The following is a 15,426-nucleotide window of genomic DNA, read 5'->3' as shown; positions in this document are numbered from 1 at the left end:
ATATATTTTAATTTATTAGTTATACATTTCTTTTTGTTGCCTTAATATGCATTTTTATGACTAGTAGCCATTTTTCCAAATGAATCCCATCATTCCAGATGCTTACTACTCTCTTGCTTTGCCCACTGTTGATTTCTCAGCTAACTTCTTACTTTTGATGCTTTAAAACTGGCTTTGGTATTTTTTCCTTTCTTTTTGGAACATTTTCCAACACCTTAACCAAATCTCTTAAATACCTAATTTCTAATTTGCACTTAAAATTTCCTCATGTTTACTGTTTCAAGTTTTAGAAAGCTGAGTTCTCCTTTGGTTATCTTGTGGTTTGCTGTACCTCTTGGTAATTCCAGTGCCTTGTCATTTTCAACCTTAGTTCACCATATTTTTGTTTTGCAAATACACATCCTTTCTATTTTGGGAGAGGTGGATGGGCTTTGATGTATGACTCTTTCTCTAAGGCAGAGCTGTGGACCTTCTTGATCTTCTAAAATGAGAAGGAGGGTTTGTGATGCATCCAAAGCCACCTCCTTGCCTGTGCTCTCTCTCTGCTCCCGTGATGACCCTTCCATGTGTGAAGGTAGAGTTGGTCCTGAGAAACTGCTGCAGAGATAGAAGCTCACAGAGGAAGATCCTGGGTTTGGTATCTTTTTAGTCAGCCACCTTCCTACAGGCTGGGATCAACCAGCTTGGACCAAACGACCAGCAAGATTCATTGCTGCCCCACGGTCCTGGGCACTGAGCATGAAGAGCTTTCATCTTGGATGGAAGAAGGCAGATTTCATTACACCTCTAGAATCTTTCTTATATCGTCAGTGCAGAGAAGTATATGCCAGTTCATTTGGCCAAGATATTTTTTTTTAATGAGTTAGATGGGAATTTTCTACAATTGTTACCTTCAATTTACTCTTGAGTTGGGGAAGAAATGAAGGATTAGGTAGCATAAGGGAAATGTGTTTAGGCTAGAATGGAAGTGTTTATTCATACCAGTTACAAACTGGGTGGACCAAGCTCTGAGCCAAGCCAGATTTTATAGGGATTAAAAGTCTTGGGATGGTGAAACTATGTGGCTGGCATTTTTATGTAACATACCTCCCATACAAGTAGCAGTTAACTATTTCCCTAATACTTGTTATTTATAAACGCAATCTCCCTTACTTCTCTTTATTTACAAGTTGCTTTCTGGTGCTAAAGGACTGGAATGTGTATTTTGTTGTGACATGACATCTAACAGTCCTGCTGAATTTCTGGCACCCTTGCCCCGTGAGCAGTGCTGCCTAGGGACACAGAAACAGGCCTGGGGGATGTGAAGTGCTGAGAAGGCAAGCGGTATCTCAGCTATAGCAACAACATTCACGTGGCTGCGAGCAGGCAACCAGGGACGATGCCAGCTGAAGTGGAGGCCACCTATGGAAGCCTGAGGGGCCGCCAGACTCATACATTTAAAGAGTGGAAAAGAATTGTGATGGCAACGAAATATTTCTCTGTAATGCAGCCAGGTGTAAGTCTTATAGAGCAATGCCTTTCGAAGTTTCGAAACATCCAGTATTCCCAAATAGAAGGCAAGGGCCTGAACAAGCATGGACCACCTCCAGGTTCTTGCTTCAGTCGTAGGAAACTTGTCTATAGACCTTCCTCCAGGGCTAATCTGAGGAAGAAAGCAGGGGTAGCACTTAGGATTTTATGATGAAAAATTATTTAAATCAATACGAAAGTCAGGAGAATAATTTAACCACCCTAACACAGCCACTGCCCAGAGCCCTCCTTCCTTTTTACCATTTCAGGGTATACATAGTATGTTCAATCCTGCTACTTTGACATGTGGGCTATTTCTGGTCCTTTGGGGCAATGAATACCCTTTTGCCTACATCTTTTCACATTTTTGCAAGTGTGTCTTTAAGCTAGATTCTGAGAAGTGTGATTGTAGAATCAAGAGTAAATACATATGTCATTTTGCTCCAGATTGCCAAATTTTCCTGTATTGCGTTACATCCCGAATATTTGAGAGTGTCTGCTTCCTCATGGTCGTTCCAGCAATTTGTTGTCAATCTTTTGTATTTTTGTCAACTTGGTAGATGAGAAATGGTATCTCAATTTAATTCTTTTTTGGACTTCCCTGGTGGTACGGCAGATAAAAATCTGCCTGCCAATGCAGGGGACACAGGTTTGATCCCTGGTCTGGGAAGATCTCACATGCCACGGAGCAACTAAGCCCATGTGCCACAACTGCTAGCCTGCATGCTGAAACGACAGAAGCCCCTGTGCCTAGAGCACGTGCTCTGCAACAAGAGGCCACCATGCTGAGAAAGCCTGTGCGTGCAGCAAAGACGCAGCACAACCAAAAAATGATAATAATTTAAAACATTTTAGTTATTAAAATTTTTAAACATTGAAGTATAGTTGATTTACAATGCTGTGTTAATTATTGCTGTACAGCAAAGTGACTCAGTTACACATAGAGTAACTCCCCTACATGAAACGTTTAAGTTGTGAACTTTCAAAGACAGGAACACGTGCGTCATCAGCGTCAGGAATGAGTGAAACTGCAGCTCACCCTCCGTCTCCTATTGCTGACGACCCTTCAGCTCTAGCATCTCCCACATCCTCTCCCTCTTCCAGTCACTAACTCAATGCTACTCCCTGTGTACCGGTTTTTGCACTGTTGTACTTTTCAAGGCACTGTACTGTAAAATTAAAAATGTTTTCTTTATTTTTAGTGCTGGTTTTTTATGCATTATTTGTATGAAAAGTACTGTAAACCTATTATAGTACAGTACTATATAGCTGATTGTGTAGCTGGGTACCTAGACTAATCTCGTTAGACTTAACAAATGTGCTCTTCGAACTGAACTCATTCATATGTAGGAGACTTACTCTGTATATACACATTCTTTCTTTTAAACATTATTTTTCATTATGGTTTACCGTAGGTTATTGAATACAGTTCTCTGTGCTATATAACAGGACCTTGCTGCTTCCCGTTAACTTAGTTTTTATTTGTATTTCTCCCTACTTTCTCCTTTTGTTCAGAATTATGAGGTCTTAAATGCTTGTACACTGACAATTTATGATTTCTTCTTCTATTTAAAGATTGTTTTTGGAAAAGCAGGGAATGGCAATAGGTGCTAAGGGATGAATTGTTGGGACTTGAACACTAGCTTGAAAAAGTTTCTGTAGTTGAATCCAGATTCAACAATACTAAATGTTCCATGATCAACTAGGGAAGTCTAGTTTGAATGAGGTAAAGACACTGGTGGTGTGTTTGCCTAATCTTCACTGCTCCTGTTAGAAACAACTTCTGCTTAGGTTGGAATCAGAACAATAAGAAAAGTTCCCTCTGTTTGAAAACAAGTCTCTTGGTTTGAAGAAAGATTATACTATATATTCAGTATAGTTTTAGAGTTGCGTGTTTCTTTCAGCTTTCCTAATTCATTGAAATTGATCATTTTTATATGATGAACACAGTCGCTTGTAGAGAAATACAGATTGATGATAAAAGTGAAAACTTGAACTTCAATGTCAACATTTATCTTCAATCTAAATAATATTTACATTAGTTATTTTAATTCAACTACCTAGAGTTCACACCTTATTAATAACATGTATCTCAAAATATGTGATTTGCATGTTTTTCCCAAATTATTTTTTTTAAATTGAGATATAGTCGACATATAACATTATGTTAGTTTCAGGTGTATAACATAATGATTTTATATTTGTACATATTATAAAATGACCATCACTATAAGTCTAGTTAGCATCTATCATCAAATATAATTACATTTTTTGAAAACTTTTAAGATATACTCTCTTAGCAACTTTCATATATGCAACAGAGTATTATTGACCATGATCATCATGTTGTGTATTATACCCCCAGGGCTTATATATTTTGTAACAGGAAGTTTGTGCCTGTTGACCCCCTTCACCCATTTCACCACTGTTACCCTCCACATACACACACACACACACACACACACACACACTCCCTGTATTTCTCCTTTTTGAGTGAAGTTGGTCATCTTTTCATAAGTGCTATGTGTGTTAAGTCTCTTTAGTCCTGTCTGACTCTTTGCAACCTTATGGACTGGAGCCCACCAGGCTTCTCTGTCCGTGGGATTCTCCAGGCAAGAATACTGGAAAGCGTTGCCATTTCCTCCTCCAGGGGATTTTTCCCAACCTAGGGATTGAATCTGCATCTCTTGGCTCCTGCATTGGCAGGCAGGTTCTTCACCACTAGCGCCACCTGGGAAGCCCATCTTTTCATATGGTTAAGGGCTATTTTCACTCTCTGCATATCTTGGTTTTTCATAAGGTTATTTGGTATTTTCTTTCATTGCTTCTACATTTTTAATTTTGAGTCATAATTGGGGAGGTTTTCTTACTCCAGATGATAAAGAGGTTTACTCTTGTTCTCTTTGAGAACTTAAACAGTTTGAAAACTCCACATTTAAATTTCTGTTACATGTGTAATATCGTCTGGTACAGAGACTGAGGCATAGGTTCCATTTTACTTGTTTAAATAGCTATTCAGCTGTCACAACATTTGAGAATTCTTCTACTTACTGACTTATGAAGTCATTTTTATAGTATTCTCTATTTTTCCATTTGTCCTTAGTTCTGTTTTATATTGAACATATATAGTCCCTTAGTCCAGGGCTTTATGCTGATTCATTGGCCTGCTGCTCTTTCATTTTCCAATACCACCCTACTTTAAAGAAGGAAGGTTTATAATATTAGGTTGGTCCAAACATAATTGTAGTTTTGGACCATGAATTTTAAATCATTGTAGCAAGGCTCAAACACATCTTTATTAGTCAAAATAGGAACCATTACAATCAACACATTTTTCCAATGGGAAATAAGTTTATTTCTGTAGCATAAAAATCCATGCTTCTGGACTCAAAGGACTCTTGGAAAGCATTTTCTGCATCCTGATGGCTGTTTAAGTGTTTTCCCTGCAAAAAGTTTTCAAGATACTTGTAGAAATGGTAATCAGTTGGTGAGAGGTCAGGTGGATATGGCAAACCTTCCTAGCCCAATGCGCTCAACTTTTGAAGTGTTGCTTGTGTGACATGCATTCAGGCATTGTCATGGAGAATTGGGCCCCTTCTGTTGACCAATGTTGACTGCAGGCATTGCAGTTTTCAGTGCATCTCACTGATTTGCTGAGCATACTTCTCAGATGTAATAGTTTCACTGGGATTTAGAAAGCTGCAGTGGATCAGATGGGCAGCAGATCACCAAACTGTGATTGTGACCATTTTTTGGTGCAAATTTAGCTTTGGGAAGTGCTTTGGAGCTTCTCTGTCCAACCATTAGGCTGGTCATCACTGGTTGTCATATAAAATCCAGTTTTCATCACACATCACAGGCTGATCAAGAAATGATTCACTGTTGCTACATAGAATAAGAGAAGGCAACACTTAAAATGACGATTTTTTGGATTTTTGGTCAACTTATGAGGCACCCACTTATCAAGCTTTTTCACCTTTCCAATTTTCTTGAAATGCCAAACAACCATAGTATGACTGACATTGAGTTCTTCTGCAACTTTTCATGTAGTTAAAAGAGGCTCAGCATTGATGATTGCCCTCGTTTGGTCATTGTCAACCTCTGATGACGAGCCACTATGCTCCTCATCTTCAAGGCTCTCCTGTTCTTTGTGAAACTTCTTGAACCACCACCACACTGTACGTTTGTTAGCAGTTCCTGGGCCAGATGCACTGTTGATGTTGCAAGTTGTCTCCACTACTTTATGATCCATTTTGAACTCAAATAAGAAAATTGCTTGAATTTGCTTTTTATCTAACATCATTTCCTTAGTCTAAAATACATGTTAAATAAACAGCAAGTAATGGTAGCTCAGACAGTAGAGAATTTGCCTGCAATGCAAGAAACCTGGGTTTGATCCCTGGGTCAGGAAGATCCCCTGGAGAAGGGCATGGCAACCCACTCCAGTAATTTTGCCTGGAGAATCCCGTGGACAGAGGAGTCTGGTGGGCTACAGTCCAAGGGGTCACAAAAGAGTCAACTTAGCAACTGAACAACAACAATCTCAGATAGATTAAGCTATTCTATATTATTTTAGTTAAAAATAATATTTAAAATGTCACCAACAGTTAAGGGTCCTTTGAGCCTCATACCCAAAGTTTGCATGGTACATGCTCAAAGTAGGAAAATTTAGTCTGGACTTCTTCAAAAGAAACTTAAATGAGTAAATTTTTATCTGACTTGGGTTCTTTACAATAATGGAACAATTCTACAGAATCGGGCCCTAATAATATAGAATTTCTGAGCTGATCCAGGTGCAAAGAAAGTTGTTTATTTCTCCATGTTAAATCCTAATTCTCTTTTAATATGATTAAAAACTACATTCTTTTTAGAAATGTCATCTTTTATACCTTATAATTGTCAGGGTCTTTTTTTCCCCAAAAAGAATCCAGTTTTTTTTTTTTTTTTTTTACTCCTATAGAGTTGGAGGAAAATATGTCCTTTTTCATCCCTTGATCTCCTAGGAGAAAATATAGTGCTTCAGACTATAAACATTTATTGCAGTTTAAGATCTGCTACTTACTGATCATAAAAGCACACATTTCATCAAAAACTGTAATAGGTAAATGACCGCCTGACTTGGGCCGATGGTGACCAAGTGAGCACTGGGTGCCGTTCCTGCTGACGGACGCCGCTTGCTGGGGGAGTGGGTGGGCAGAACACAGGGCTGCTCATCTGCGCCCTCAGCTCCTGGCCTGCACTGGAGGACAGGACAGGGCAGAGAGCAGCGGACAGACAGAGACACGAAACACTGCGACTGGAAAAAGAAGAGAAGCTGCGTCTTAATTCAAGCCCTAGGAACTCAAATCAAAATGATCCAAGTTTCCACTTCGTCGTTGCTCGTATATAGGAGAGCAATTGACTTTTGCGTACTAGCTTTGTATCCTGCAAACTTGCCGTAATCACTTATTATTCCAGGAGTATTTTTGTCAATTCTGTCAGAATTTCCACATAGATGATACTGTCATCTGCAAACAAAGACAGTTGTATTTCTTTGTTCCAATCTGTATGTATTTTCTTTTCTTGTATTATTGTTCTAGCTAGGACCTCCAGTGTGTTGTTGAAAAACATGGTGAGGGGAACAACCTTGCCTTGTTCCTCGTCTCAATGGGAAAAGCTTCTAGTTTTTCCCCACTAAGTATAATATTCGTTGTGGATTTTTGGTAGATGTTCTTCATCTAGTTGCAGAAGTTTTCCTCTATTCCTAGTTCACTGAGAGGTTTTATTTATTTATTTTTTTATCATGAGTAGGTGTTGGAGTTTGTCAAATGCTTCTTCTGCATCTATTGATGTCACATGAGTTGTTCTTTTATCTCTTGGTGTGAGGAATTACATTAACTGATTTTCTAATGTTGGAACCAGTCTTGACTACCTGGGATAAATCCCACTTGGTCATGGTATATAGTTATTTTTATATATTGCTGTATCTGGAGAAGCATCATTGTTTTTATTGCTGTTATTATATGTAACTAGCATTGTACCCGTGGGTCAGGAGAACAACGCTAGGGGAGCCGGTAGCTCTCAGAGCCTGAGTGGAGTGTGTGGTAGCAAAGAGTAGGAAGCAATGTCACAGAGTGAGGAACGTCTCTCTAAATCAACAGACAAGCGTGTGTATTTAAGAGTGCTAGAGCAGAGTGCTGAGAAGCTGTTTTCTATAGGAAAAGAATTTTGAAAAGCCTTCAGGATCTGCACTCAAGCTACACCAAAACTCCCCTGGTCTCATTCTCAGCCTCGGGGCTAGTGGAGCAGGAGCGCTCTCAGGGGTGGACAGAAGCCGGCCGGGCTGCCTGTGACCTACGAATCCAGGGTCCCATACATGGTGCAGGGGACTGGGCTCTTCTGGCACCCCTGCACCCTGTGGTCTGAGGAGGATGCCCTGGTGTTCCTCGTGGAATCCCGCTTTGTTCACAGTGTAGGGTCACTTGGGGTGGGGGCAGGGGAGGTCACAGGATTTGAAAAAGAGAAATGGAAAACTCAATTTTCCCTAAAAGGTCATTAAAATATGAAATGCAATGACAGAAAATATGAATTGGAAACAAAGAGTTCCATATTATTCTAGTTTTTTCATAGTCCCATGTTCCTGCATTTGTGCTAGAAGGAAATACCCTTGATTCTCAGAATCCTGATTCTCAGAATCCCTACACTCAATGTGAGTTCCCTTTCCCCTTTTTCCTTCCTTCCTTCTTCCCTGTCTCAGATAAAATCACGATTTCTAGACATTTTTTAGACTGACATCCATTTTATTATGATGTATTTCATCTTTCAGCTCCATGACAGGATCAAAGAAAGAAGGGTGTATTTTGAAACAACCTCCCTTCTCTTTAGAAGAGCTACATACTGACAGTTTACATCAAGGTCATTCTTTTTCCTTTGAAATTTATCAAGATGAACTCTGACCCATCTGCTCTGATATTCCAAATCACCTTTTTCTTCCAAGCACTGACCTTCATGTTAGATCAGAAAGGAAAACTTTTTCCATTTCATCTTAGTCACTTGATTTATCACCAGTTGATGCCTTCTCATCTTTCAAAGTAGAAAGATGTTCTGTGTATGGCTTCAATTTTGTACTCAGCATTCAGAGGTTCCTTCAAAATCTTTGGAAATGCCATGGAAGTCTGCCTCATGATGAAGATGCTATTCTTACTAAGTCTCTAACAGTAGATGAGTGTTAGTGACACTGTAGCTATTTGTTTCCTCTGCACAGAAAATGAAAATGCCTGTTACCAAGAACAGGTATTTAAGGAAGATTACTTGGTTCTGAATAGAAGCGAGGTACCATCAAGGGCACACCATCACACTGTTACCTGACACCCAGGAGGCCAAGCAAATGAACATGTCCGAGTTTGGAGAAGAGAAAGTGTTATCACAGGGCCAAGCAAGGAGAGCAGGTGGCTTATGCCTCCCCACCTCCAAACTCCTGAAGAGTTTCAGCAAAGCATTTTAAAAGGCAAGGTGAGGGAGGGGTGTGGTTGGTTGTTGCAGACTTCTTGGTATGGGAATCCTTTGTCCTTGCAGCTGTCCGTTAGGTCAGGTCATGATGTTCCTGTAAACCTTCAACAAGACAAATATTCTCTGGCTTGCAACTTTTTATTTCCATATGAATGGAAAACATTATCTCCTTAAAGGTCAGAGCCTTGAGAATGGATTACCCTGTATATTTCAGGAACTAGACAACATTCTTATAGTGATTAACTTGAAGCAGAAGCAATAGAACACAAAGGTTAGGGTAAAAGAAGCAAGCCTAATGCGGAGTCAGATTTGTTCTTCCTTGTTACACTGAGGCACTTAGACAAGCACCTGCGCACGCGTGCGAGTGAGGGTCATGCACACCTCAGGCAGGCGGTCTCTCCACCCAAACAACCAGCCAGCGCCATCAGAGGCTGGATGGCCTCTCTTTCTTTTAAATCAGGTATAGCTCTAACGCACCTGGGGAGTATTCCTCAGCATGGTAGATTAGCAACTGCAAATTATCTGAGCGTGTGAGACATGGGTATTCTGCTGAAAGGACTGTCAGCAAGAGGCCTGCCATCCAAGGAGGAATCAGTCAGAATGACCTGGGAAATCTGTCAGGAAGATCCAAGTGGCACTGAGCCTGAGTCCCTTTGGGAAGAACTCGACTGCTTGCATGCTCCACCGCCTCATGAAGACACAGCCTGGGTGGTGCAGCTTGAGCTCCACCATGTGAGAGGCTGCAGCCCAGGGCCACCAGCGGACGTTCCCACCCCAGCCCCACGGGATCAGGAGCTGGGCCATACTGGTACCTCTGGGGCTTCTTCCTGTTCTGCTTGGTCCTCTGCTGCATTTTACCACTTACTTTTCCAGTCAGGCTGGGAGGGAGGGGCTGCTCTTGCCTCTCTCTACAGCTTGAGGAGTGGGACTGGGTTTCCCAAGGCCAACTAGTAATGGAGGAGGGTCAAACCCAGACCACCCATCTCCAGGATAGCCCTGTTCCCAGAAGCTAGTCCGAGCCTTGCCATCAGACGACCAGGTGCCCTTGTTGAAGTCCTGAACTCATCCTGATCTACTGAAGCAGAATGTCTGACAATGAGGCCTGGGTTCTGCTCCCCTTGAGAAAGCATGGCAACGCCACACTCCTACTGTGCGAGAATAGTCCTCAGACAGCATCTAGGCCCAGGGCTCCGTGCTGGCCGTCTTGAGAGGAGGTGGTGACAGCCTTGGCAGAGCATGACGAGGTTGTTGCCGCAGCTCTGCCCCTCCTGCGCGAGGTCCACTGAAAGGACAGAAAAGAGAGTTTTGAAAACGAAGAAATACATAAGTGCAGGAACATAGGGAAGGAGGCGTCAGCGGGCTGTGAATTTTGAGGCAATCTTGAGAGACAGGATGCAGGTGGGGTCAGATTGAGCAGGAAGAGGTTACAAACTAGGATCTAAGTAGAAGCAGCCGAAGGTCAGCAGGCATTGTCTGCTCTAGAGGGGAGGAGAGAGCAGGGTCTCCAGGCGCAGAGGCGGAGCAGCGGCGGGCTCCAGTGAGTCACTCCATGGGATCACTGCAGCGCTGGGTCCTTACTTTCTACCCTTTGCTCCTAAACAGCGAGGCAGGGGGCCCTTAGCTGAGGCCTTGGTCCTGGCGCGAAGATGAGCCCTTCTGGAACAGGCCGCAGCAGCCCGCACACCAGCACCTTTGGCCGGCCGGCCTGGAGGGTCTGCCCTGCCCGCCTCCTCCTGTACTAACCCCGAAGGCCTCCCTGCAGAGGAAACGCCACAGGTGAGGAGAACTACCAACTGCAGAGAAAGTGAGATGAACGAGCTGATTACGCAGGACAGAGAAGCCAAAGAGCTGGAGAAAATACATAGACGATTGTGTCTAATTAGATCTAACTATTAATTGAGTGCATGTGTATATGTTGTACAAATATTGCATGTACATAGCATATTACATAGATGTAATGTGCGTATGTGTATACACATACATAGATAATATGTAATATATAGAAAACTAAAGCATAAATCACACATAACTACATGTGCATATAGACAATCACATGTGTGCATTCAATATACATGCATGTTGCATATACATACACACAGAATGCATATGCAACTGTTATAGGAAGATACAGCTTTAAAATGACAATAGATCGCTATGAAAAAGGATCATGGGAGAACATGAATGAGTCCTTGGAATTTAGAAACATTGAAAATAAAAGATGAGTATAATACATTAATAATAAAAGATGAGGATAATACAGGGGGTGGAGGAAATGGCTGAATACCAAGTTGCAGATCTGGAAGCCAGCACTGAGGAAATCTCTGAGGATTTACAGCACAAGAACATAAAGGGTGATCCCTCTGAAGACCTGAAAACCAGCAACCAGTGGGCCCCCCTCGGAGTGTGGTCAGAGGAAAGAAAGAAAGACTTTGGCTTTGACTGTGGGCCCTATTGAATCGCGTGATTTCTTCTTGGGCCACATGCAGACATTGCTTAATAAAAATGATGGATTAAACGTGCATGCTGCCTTGGAGACAGCTGGGAGGCTCTGAATAGGAATATTCACTCACAGCTGACGCTGTTCTTCTGGCTCCTCGCTGAACCGGAGAGAGGGCTCAGATCTCGCTGAGCAGCTCCCTCTGGCACCCGCGCCTCCACCTCTATCGCCAGAGCTCCTGTTCCCGCCCTCCTGTCTCAGGACAGCTGCCCCTCTCCTGTCTGGCGCGAGGCCTGACAGAGGCGGGGAAGAGATCCAGCTTCAGCGCTCAGAGGGGAGGAGAGTCCACTCAGCATGGACGGGCCCAGGTGGAGAGCGCACAGCCCGCATCTGTGCGGACCCAGCTCCGCTCTCGCAGCCAGCGCTGGCGCCCAGGCTGCAGGGCTCTCAGGAGGGGGCAGAGGGCAGGCTGGCGGCGGCTGAAGGGCGGGGGCGTGTGTGCACGTGGGCTTGTTCCTCCTCTCTATCGCCAGGTGACACGAGGTGACCGCACAGCCTCTGAGTGCCGGCAACATCCAACACCCACATGACTGCCTTTGTTTTCAAGCGGGAATGACTGCCTGCTCTCGGGCACCTGAGAGCGGATGAGAAGCCATCGTCAGCCCAGGCCCTGGCAGGAGCATGAGACACCAGGGAGGCGGTGCGTGGAGGGCGGGGCTCCACCGCGGTGCCCCCGGTGCGCGTCGGTGCCCGTGTTCCACATGACGCCCTTCCCGGGCCGGGGCCACACAGGGGAACACGCCGGGCGCCCACGCTGCACCTGTGTGACGTGGCGTGACATGACACGGAGTTGGCGAATGTAATCAAGGCCCCTAATCAGTTCGCTTTGAGTTAATCAAAAGGGGGTCACTCTGGGTGGGTATGACTGAATCCTGTGAGTCCATAAGCAAGAATGGGCTTCCCTTGTGGTTCAGATGGTAAAGAATCCACCTGCGATACGGGAGACCTGGGTTCGAATCCTGTGAGTCCATAAGCAAGAATGGGCTTCCCTTGTGGTTCAGATGGTAAAGAATCCACCTGCGATACGGGAGACCTGGGTTCGATCCCTGGGTTGGGAGGATCCCCTGGCGAAGGGAAAGGCTACCCAGTCCAGCATTTTGGCCTGGAGAATTCCATGAACTGCAAAGTCCACGGGGTCGCAAAGAGTCGGACACGACTAAGCGACTTTCACTTTCATAAATAAGAAGGAAGCCGTCCTGCTGGCCCTGGAGAAGTCGGCTCCATACCTTGACTGGAGGGGCTGCATGGCTCAGACCTGACACTGACCTCTGGGAGCTGAGTGACCCCAGCTGACATCAGCAAGGGTTTGCAGATCTCAGTCTCACAGCCACAGGGAACTGAATTCTCCTGAGAACCAGGGAGCTTGGAAGAGAACTCTAGCCCTAGGTGAGACCACAGTCCACGCTGACACCTTCATGTCAGCCTGGTGACACCCTGAGCAGAGGACCTGCTAACCGCGCCCAGGATCCTGGTTCACCAAAGCCGAGGGATGATCAGCAGGTGGTGTTCTGAGTGGCTAAGTGTACAGTAGCTTGTTTTCCCACAAGGAGAAGCAAATACAGGAGGGGAGGCCCAGCACATCAGGAGAGCTTGAGAATCGGTTCCTTCAGCTCAAGAGGAATCGGATACAAGGTGGAGCCCCGCGGCGGCTACACGTGCTACGGGGTCATCTCTGAGGGCAGCCCCTCGGGGAGGGACTCCCGCCAACTCAGCACCGCTGCTCTGCGGTCTTCAGGAACTAGCTCTCCTCTTATGGACTCTCTTGCTGTCCACGAAACGCAGAGAAGCACACCTCTCCCCCAGAGTTTGGGGAATCAGTAAGACAATCCTTAGCTCCAGACACAGTGCTACTGCCTGGAAGGCGCTCGGTAAACTCTGGAGCATCATTATTCTATTCCAAAGGGTCACTGGAGCACTTGGATGTGGCCACCGAACATCCTGACTGCCCGTGCCCCAGGGGCCTGGCTCTGAGCAAGGGTGGACATGTGGGTGCCCTTCCCCAGGGCCAGTGCCAGGCCTGGCTCTGAGCAGGGGTGGACATGTGGGTGCCCTTACCCAGGGCCAGTGCCAGGCCTGGCTCTGAGCAGGGGTGGACATGTGGGTGCCCTTCCCCAGGGCCAGTGCCAGGCCTGGCTCTGAGCAGGGGTGGACATGTGGGTGCCCTTCCCCAGGGCTAGTTCCAGTGCTGGTGCGGGGCAAGCACAGGGGCCAGCAGTCACTGTGAAGGACAAGGGCACACTGGGTTCTAGGGAAGACCCTGGCTGACAGGAAGAGGGTAAGGGAAGGGCAGATCTTTCGAGAAGATCTGAACAGTGTAGACAGCACGAGCGTACATCACAGGGCAGGCAGACTGGCTGGGCCCAAAGAGGAGACTGGGTGCAAAGCCCATGGCCACCCTGGCGGTGGGCGCTCAGGCTGGCCTGTGGTGCACTCGCAGTTAGGACCTCCACGCGGAGGACGCTGCTGGCCTTGCCAACCACGGTGGCTACGTGCGAAGTGACTGCAACAGTGAAACAAACGAAGCAGAGCCAACTCCTACTCCAAACCCTCCGAGAGGAAAAAGGCAGGTCAGCGGGGTCACCAGTGGGAGTGTGGTGGGCAGGCTCTCCGTGCTTGGATCCAGCAGTAACAGACTAGACTCCCATTAGAGGGGTAAGGACAGACTTTCCTCAGGAACACGCTGTTGTCCCAGGGAAAGAGCCCAGTGTGAACTGAGCTCCATCTCTATTTGCTGGGAGGTGACTGAGCATTTTAAAGGCAGGATGAGGGAAGGAGGGGACAGAGGGGGTGGGGAGGGAAGTGGGGTGGGGAGGGTTGCTCAGGAGGGTCAGGGAAGGGGCCAGTTACAGGAGTGGGGAAGGAGGGCTGTCCTGTAACCCCCTGGGGGGCTCAGCCAGCATCTATCAAAGTTAGGCTCCTGCAGACACAGGGCTCTCCCTGCAGGATGGACCGAGCAGTACAGTCCCCTGGCTGGGTTTTCTCAGGCCAGCATGTTGGGGAAGAGCCCAGGGCTGACCTGGGGAGGCAGCGGGGCTGTTGGAAACTAGGTCCGCCTTCTCAAGGCTTCGTAGGTGGAGGCCGAGGCCTAGTCCACAGGAAGGTTCGGGGGGCCTGGCTAGAGTTGGTGAGGAAGGAACACTTGTCCAGAGCAGGTTCTACCCGGTACCCCGCAGTCCTGCGCTGACCGGCCGCAGGGGGGCTTCCAGGCTCATCACCAGAGAGCCCGAGACCCTGGCCTGCAGGAGCAAAGGCGTCACAGCACACGCTCGCCAAGAGATCAAACAGCCCGAGATATGCCGGTGATGCGGCGCGCTGCTTACCGTCAAGACAGCCTCCAGACTCCCCCCAGCTCTCGCTGTCGGTCCTCCTTGTCACCACAGAGTGGGGCTCCCCCACCAGCCCGGCCCGCCCAGTCCTCGGGGCTGCAAGCCACGCTCTCTGAGGGTCTGGCGGGCTGCCCTGTGCGTGGGGTGCAGAGTGGCCTGGCCCAAGTGCATTCTATTCATTTGTTAACTCCACTCGTACATCAGAAATGCTCCTGGCAGAAAAAAAGCAAATTGGCTTTAAGGCCAAAAAAACCTCCTAACCATCACTTTATAAGGAAAGAAGGTATAGATCTTACAGACAACTGCCATATATCCACGTGTACCATATATATGTAAAATATCAAGCCTGCAGTTGAGCCAGCTGAAAAACTGATCCAAATTTGGCAGGAACAGATAGAAAAGGATAAATGTTTCATCTTTGTTTATACGGACACACTTTATCAGCTTGTGGGTTACAGCATAAGAGAAAAGTTTGTTTTTTCTTCTGGAAAACAAAGATTGCTGCTGCTGCTGCTAAGTCGCTTCAGTCGTGTCCGACTCTGTGCGACCCCGTAGACGGCAGCCCACCAGGCTCCGCCATCCCTGGGATTCTCCAGGCAAGAACAC

General features: G+C 46.0%; 1 long non-coding RNA gene across 1 annotated transcript; it reads right to left on the bottom strand.

Moving 5' to 3' along the window:
• Positions 1–8,267: 8,267 nt before the first annotated feature.
• On the bottom strand, positions 8,268–15,191 carry LOC145530544 (uncharacterized). Its single transcript, XR_014071886.1, has 2 exons — positions 14,815–15,191; positions 8,268–10,279 (listed from the first exon to the last, which is right to left on the bottom strand). It is a non-coding gene; the product is annotated as an uncharacterized LOC145530544 (long non-coding RNA).
• Between the last annotated feature and the right edge of the window lie 235 nt (positions 15,192–15,426).

Source organism: Giraffa tippelskirchi, chromosome 12 (assembly GCF_054371585.1).
Source record: "Giraffa tippelskirchi isolate mGirTip1 chromosome 12, T2T-mGirTip1v1.2.pri, whole genome shotgun sequence".
In the NCBI taxonomy this organism is placed as follows: domain Eukaryota; kingdom Metazoa; phylum Chordata; class Mammalia; order Artiodactyla; family Giraffidae; genus Giraffa; species Giraffa tippelskirchi.
The sequence above is the reverse complement of the archived record's forward strand: the minus strand, read 5'-3'. Positions and strand labels throughout refer to the sequence as shown.